The sequence below is a fragment of the Rutidosis leptorrhynchoides genome, chromosome 5, assembly GCF_046630445.1.
Source record: "Rutidosis leptorrhynchoides isolate AG116_Rl617_1_P2 chromosome 5, CSIRO_AGI_Rlap_v1, whole genome shotgun sequence".
NCBI classification, from domain to species: domain Eukaryota; kingdom Viridiplantae; phylum Streptophyta; class Magnoliopsida; order Asterales; family Asteraceae; genus Rutidosis; species Rutidosis leptorrhynchoides.
The window spans coordinates 283,995,876-284,003,853 of record NC_092337.1 but is presented as its reverse complement, the minus strand read 5'-3'; positions in this window follow the sequence as shown (position 1 = coordinate 284,003,853).

Sequence of the window (7,978 nt, the reverse complement as noted above, 5' to 3'; positions counted from 1 at the left end):
ATACTATTTCACTCGATAGTGTGTCATTATTACGTTTAGTGATCAAAGCGTGTAGCATTAGACCATGGTTTAGTTCACAGGCAGTCTTCATTTTGTAAAAACCTAAAAAAAATAAAAATTCAGAATGGGGGGAGAAGACTAGTTCTTTAGGGTCTGCTAGGGAAAGACCATTCGGGTTCCATTTTCGAGAACTACACGAAAACAGACAATCTAACTCTAATAGAAATACATAAACCCCTTGATTCTCCCCATACTTAGTTAGCTGTGGTGTCGAAATTGTGATTAACATTATTTTCAATTGAATCATCAACAACTTGTATATCTTTGACTTTTACTTCAATCCATTTGTTGATTTCCTCCGTAACTTTCACAAATTCAACTAACATTGCCTTTTCTTTTGACGATAAATTGGATATTAATCGGTTATATAACTTAAAGTTTCCTTTAATCTTAGCATCGTGAATCCGTTTATAAAGTTTCTTCGTTGAACTGTTAAAAATGGGTTCATCTAATTTCGTATCATCAACGGCATTCTTTGTGATTGGATCATCATTAAGTGTTTCTTCATCTTCCCCACACTTATGCGTTTTTATTGGTCTAACAGTTTTGGTTTGTGGAGATCTAAACTTTCAGTTCACAAAGGTGATCGATGTATCACCATCCCTAAGTGTTATTCTACCTTCTCTTACATCAATGAATGCCACGGTGGTTGCTAAAAATGGGCGACCTAGAATTAGAGGAATATCAAGGTTTTCCTCCATATTAATCACTATGAAGTTTGCAACAAAGGTCAAACTTCCCACGTTAACAAGTAAATTATCTGCTATTCCAACCGGGTGTTTAATGGTTTGGTCAAATGATTGAACACCTATTTTAGTTAGTTTTAATTTACCCATGCCTAATCTTTTGTATAAGGAAAGAGGCATAATATTTGCACTTGCTCCTAAATCTGCGAGTCCATTATATACAGCACCATCATTAAGTAAGCAAGAAATGATAAATTCACCCGGGTCTCCTGCTTTAGTAAATCGAGTTGGTTTGTAAACCTTTTTCGGGTGTTCTTTCCTTGGTTCTTTCATTTCTATTTGAATTTCTTATTCACATTTTTCTTCGTTTCTTGGAATGGGAGGTTTGTATAGGAATTCTTCTTCATCACTCAAATTTGAATCCTCCCTATATTCCAGTTTTGATTTTTCATATGTTGTTGATAACATATTTATGTTTTCATTTTGAAGGTTTTCTTGGGTAGTGAAATTATGATTAACTTCATTGTCAATTTCCATCGGACCATGTATGTAATGTTTAACTCTGTGACCATTAACTTTAAATTCAATCCCATTTGAATTTATTAATTCTATCGTTCCGTATGGGAAAACTCTTTTGACTATGAATGGTCCAGACCATCTCGATTTCAATTTTCCAGGAAATAGCTTGAATCGTGAATTGAAAAGAAGAACTCTGTCTTCTTCCTTAAATTCTTTTGAACTTCTGATTCTTTTATCATGCCATTTCTTCATTCTTTCTTTATAGATTAACGAATTATCGTATGCTTCATGTCTTAATTCTTCTAATTCGTTTAGTTGACTTAATCGTAGACGTCCGGCTTCATGTAAATCAAGATTACATGTCTTCAAAGCCCAAAATGCTTTGTGTTCAATTTCTACTGGAAGATGACATGCTTTTCCATAAACAAGTCTAAAAGGTGTGGTTCCAATTGGAGTTTTGTAGGCTGTTCTAAATGCCCAGAGTGCATCCTCCAATTTAATGGACCATTCCTTCGGATTTGATCTTACGATTTTCTCTCGAATACGTTTTAGAGCTAGGTTGGTATTTTCAACTTGTCCACTTGTTTGTGGATGATATGCGGTCGAGATTTTATGAGTTACTCCATATCTTTTAAGAACTTTCTCAAGTTGATTATTACAGAAATGAGTACCCCGATCACTTATTAAAGCTTTCGGTGTTCCAAACCTTGCAAAAAGACGTTTTAAAAAGTTGACTACAACTCGTGCATCGTTAGTTGGGAGAGCTTGTGCTTCCGCCCATTTAGATACATAATCAATGGCTACGAGTATATATAGATTATTATGAGATTTTGGAAATGGACCCATAAAGTCAATACCCCAAATGTCAAATACTTCACATACTTGGATGACATTTTGTGGCATTTCATCACGTTGACTTATTTTTCCGGCCCTTTGACAAGCATCACAGGATTTGCAAAGAAGGTGTGCGTCTTTGTAAATTGTAGGCCAATAGAATCCAGCATCATAAACTTTTCTTGCTGTTAGTTGAGGCCCATAATGCCCTCCTGTTGGTCCTGTGTGACAATGGTTTAATATTTTACTAGCTTCATCTCCAAATACACATCGGCGTATTATTCCATCGGGACAACTTTTAAACAGATGTGGATCTTCCCAAAAATAGTGTTTTATATCACTGAAGAATTTCTTTCGTCTTTGGTACGATAATCCTTTTTCAAGGAATCCACATACTAAATAGTTTGCATAGTCTGCAAACCATGGAATTTCATTATAATCTATCTTCAATAGATATTCATCAGGAAAGTTGTCTTGTATGGCCGATTCATTTAGAACTTCTAATTCAGGATTTTCAAGACGAGAAAGATGATCATCGGCTAGATTTTCTGCTCCTCTTTTATCTCGGATTTCAATATCAAACTCTTGTAAGAGTAAGATCCAACGGATTAATCTTGGTTTAGCATCTTATTTCGAAAATTGGTATCTAAGAGCAGAATGGTAGGTATAGACCACCGTTTTTGCTAGAACGAGATATGATCGAAATTTGTCAAAAGCAAAGACAATAGCAAGGAGTTCTTTTTTAGTAGTTGTATAGTTCGTTTGTGCTCCTTGTAACATCTTACTAGCATAATATATAGGTTGAAATCGTTTTTCAATCCTTTGTCCTAAAACGGCTCCCATTGCAAAATCACTTGCATCGCACATTAGTTCAAATGGTAGATTCCAATTTGGTGTTATCATGATCGGCGCATTAGTGAGTTTCTCTTTAAGAATATTAAAAGATTTGATACACTCATCTGAAAAGATGAATGGAGCATCCTTTTCTAGGAGTTTATTCATAGGAGTGGCAATTTTAGAAAAATCTTTTATGAAACGTCGGTAAAAACCGGCATGCCCTAGAAAACTCCTAACTCCTCTAACATTGGTGGGATGTGAAAGTTTAGCAATTACATCTACTTTAGCTCTATCCACTTCAATTCCTTCTTTTGAAATTTTATGTCCAAGAACGATGCCTTCTTTAACCATGAAATGGCATTTCTTCCAATTAAGTACTAGATTTGATTGTTCGCATCTAATAAGCATTCGTTCCAGATTAACTAGACATGATTCAAATGTATCACCGAAGACTGAAAAGTCATCCATGAAAACTTCCATGCATTCTTCTATCATGTCGTGAAAAATTGCCATCATACACCTTTGAAAGGTTGCAGGGGCGTTGTAAAGTACAAATGGCATGTGTTTGTAAGCAAAAGTACCATAAGGGCACGTGAATGTGGTTTTATCTTGGTCCTCGGGTGCTATTGGAATTTGAAAATATCCAGAAAATCCATCTAGAAAACAATAGTAATTATTTCCGGCTAATCTTTCCAACATTTTATCTATGAAAGGTAAGGGAAAGTGATCTTTTCTGGTGGCATCATTTAATTTTCTATAATCAATACACACACGCCATCCTGTTACAGTCATAGTAGGAATAAGCTCATTTTTCTCATTTGTAATGACAGTCATGCCACCCTTCTTAGGCACGCATTGAACTGGGCTTACCCATGGACTATCAGAGATTGGATAAATTAAACCTGCATCTAGCAGTTTAATAATCTCTTTTTTAACTACATCTTGCATATTAGGATTTAGTCTTTGTTGGCGTTGCACATACGTTTTATGACCTTCTTCCATAAGGATTTTATGTGTGCAATACGAAGGACTTATTCCTTTAATATCATGAATCTTCCATGCAATGGCTGGTTTATGAGCTTTCAACACAGAAATGAGTTGTGATTTCTCATTTTCAGTAAGAGAAGACGATATTATTACAGGTAATTCAGATTCACCATGTAAATAAGCGTATTCCAAATGGTTTGGAAGTGACTTTAACTCTAATTTCGGAGGTTCTTCTAACGATGATTTGTATCGATATCTGTCTTCTTCTTTTAGCATTTGAATTTCTTCTGTTGTTGGCTCATATCCATTAGCTATAAGTGTAGCTAACATTTCAGCTTCATCAATTGGTTCATTACCTTCTCCTAAAGAACATTCTCCTGTTCCTTGTAATTTTGGAAATTCTTCTACTAATTCTGCATGTGCATCTATAGTTTGAATATAATAACATGTATCATCTGCAGATTGCGGTTGTTGCATTGCTCTATCAACTGAAAAGGTAACACTCTCATCCTCTATACTTAGGGTCAGTTTCTTACCGAACACGTCTATCATTGCTTTAGCCGTGTTTAAGAATGGTCTTCCTAATATGAGAGGAACTTGAGAATCTTCTTCCATGTCCAAAACAACAAAATCTACTGGAAATACTAAAGTACCAACTTTAACTAGCATGTTCTCCATTATCCCTCTAGGATATTTTATTGATCTATCGGCTAGTTGTATGCTTATTCTTGTTGGTTTCAATTCTCCAAGGTCTAGTTTAGCGTATAGTGAATACGGCATTAGATTTATACTAGCACCTAAGTCTGCCAATGGTTCTATTGAACTAAGACTACCCAGAAAACATGGAATTGTGAAACTTCCTGGATCAGATAGTTTTTCTGGTATCTTATTCAACAGCACTGCTGAACAATTAGCATTCATAGTAACAGCCGAGAGTTCTTCCATTTTCTTTCTATTTGAGATTAGATCTTTCAAGAATTTAGCATATCTAGGCATTCCTGAAATCACATCAATGAAAGGAAGATTTACATTTATCTGTTTAAACATATCCAAGAATTTAGATTGCTCGGCTTCAAGTTTCTCTTTCTTCATTTTACTCGGGTAAGGAAGTGGTGGTTGGTATGGTTTAACATAAGGTTTAGCCTTAACTGTGTTATCTTCATTAACCTTTTCAACTACCGGTTCTTTTTCCTTATCTTGATCAGGTTGTGGTTCTTGTGGAGTAGGAATAGCTTCATCAGAAGTTACAGGTATTTCAGGTGGTTTAAGTGTTGTACCACTTCTTGTGGTAATGGCTTTAGCTGTTTCATTCCGGGGGTTAGCATTTGTATCACTAGGTAGACTTCCTGGTTTTCTTTCACCTATTAACCTTGCTAGGTTACTTACTTCTTGTTCCAGATTTTGAATAGAAGCTTGTTGATTTCTAAATGCTTGAGCATTTTGTTCATTAGTTTGTTTCTGAGATGTGAAAAACTGCGTTTGAGTTTCAACTAGCTTCGTCATCATATCTTCTAAATTCGGCTTTTTATCATCGGTTTGTTGTGGTGGTTTGTTTTGAAAATTAGGTCTTTGCTGATTATAAGTATTATTGGATACTTGTTGATTGCTAGGACCTTGTTGGTTGTTGTATGGAATATTTCGGTTATAACTCTGGTTTTGATTGTAAATCGGTCTTGGCGGTTGATAATTATTCTGATAATTATTTCCAGGCCTTTGGTTTATGTATGAAATATTCTATCTTTGTTCCATTGTTAATTCAATACTGAGACAATCTTTTGTCAAATGTGGTCCTCCACACTGCTCACAACTAATTCGTATTGAGTGAATATCCTTAGTCATCTTTTCCATTCGTCTCTCCACAGCATCTATCTTTGCGGAAATGGAATCTAAGTCATGGCTAGAATCGGCTCTAGCTGCTTTAGATGATCTAACGATATCTTTTTCTTGGTGCCACTCATGTGAGTGGGAAGCAGTGTTATCAATAATTTTGTAAGCATCAGTTTTGGTTTTCTTCATAATAGAACCACCAGCTGCTATATCTATGTCTTTCCTTGTAGTGATGTCGCATCCTTGGTAGAATATTTGTACTATTTGACAGGTGTCTAAACCATGTTGCGGACATCCTCTTAATAACTTTCCATATCTTGTCCACGCCTCATATAGAGTTTCATTCGGCTTCTGTGTGAACGTAACAATTTCTGCTTGAAGTCTTACGGCTTTAGATGCCGGAAAGAATTGTTTAAGAAATTTGTCAACTAAAACATCCCATGTATCGATCGCCCCTTCAGGTAACGATTCCAACCAATCTTTGGCTTCTCCCTTTAAAGTCCAGGGAAATAACATGAGATATATCTGTTCATCCTCCACTTCTCGGATTTTAAATAGTGTGCAGATCCTATTAAAGGTACGTAGATGTGCATTTGGATCTTCCTTCGGCGCACCACTAAATTGGCATTGATTAGTCACCATGTGTAGAATTTGTCCTTTGATTTCATAATCTGGCGCATTAATGTCTGGATGAGTAATTGCGTGACCATGGCCAGTGCATTTAGCTCTCATTCGGTCTTCCATACTTAAAGGTTCCAGATTCTCCATAATTGAATTTATTGAATCGGAATCACTAGAGGATTCTGATTTAATGGTTCGTTCCTCAACAATCTCTATTTGAATGATTGGTGGTTCCAGAGGAAAATTTAATGGTTCAGGATCTACGAATCGTTCCTGAATATTCTCCGGATTCTCAATTGTGAGGTCGGGTTCAAAAAATGGATTATCGGAAATTTAAACTGAAGTACTTGGTCGACTGGATGACGATTCTAAAGAAAAATCAACGGCAGTAATATTTGCTAAATGTCTTGATCTAGTTACAGGTGATGAACGTACAAAAGGTGGTGAACGTCTTGCTCGGTGCATTCACTGAATATCCTATTAGTTTTAAAAAGGAAAGAAAAATTATAATAAGTTATCCAATCAATAGACTTTTCTGATTTTTCCCACGTTTCGAATAGCCAAAAGATGCAGCAGAGGGGCAGGATTCGTTTGGTCTCAATATAATTGAGGACTGTTTGGCTCCAATAACCCGGTCCACGTACAAATCTAACTATTACTACGAACCAGAAAATTTTGATGTCTATTAATTTAACCACTTAAAATAAATTTTCGTAATTTTAAGAAATTTAGATAAGAAGTAGAATAAAAATCTATGTCCTAAAACTAGAATAGCGAGAAATAAGAAAGAAAAAGAGTTCGTCGGAAAAAGGTCGAAAAAGAAAAATGGTTGAAAAATAAAAGGTGACGGAAAAATAAAAGAAACTTATAAAACTTAAAAATACTTGACTAACCTAACCTTATTACTACAACTAACTTAAAATTATAATCGCAAATTGAGATTACTAATTGGAATGATAATTGATACATAGGTATAAGTCGTCTAAAAATATTAAAGCTTACAGGAAAAACTAAATCCCAAATGAAAATAACTTAAAAAGAAACTAAAACTTAAAAAAGGCGTCGCAAAATTCTAAAGTACGTAAATCTTAGTCTAAAGAAAAAGCACTTAAGGAATTCTATGGCAAAGCCTAAAAATCTAGAAGTAAAAATAACTATGGCAAAAACTAAGTTTAAAACTAAATATGAGTGAAAAATACAAATATTACGCTAAAACAATTAAAAAGGGACAAAATATAAAAATATACAAAAAGTTGTAAAAAGTACAATTTTTATAAAAATATTATTTTTATATTATTTATTTATTAAAACTATTAATTTTACAATTTAATTAAACTAATTTAACTAAATAAAACAAATTAAATAAAAAGTAAAACTTAAAATAAAACTAATTATAATAATAATAATAATTAGGGTTAAATAATAATAATAATAATTAATTACCCGTAATTAATTACAGTTAGGGTTTCTGTCGGTGTCAGAATTACTCCGCAAATCACGGTATTCGATGCAGCAAACCCCGCGAGTCGCAGGGTTTCAAAATTCAACTGACAGGTTATTTAAAATTCGACGCGTTTTTTTCTTCTTTTTATTTTTATTTTTATTTT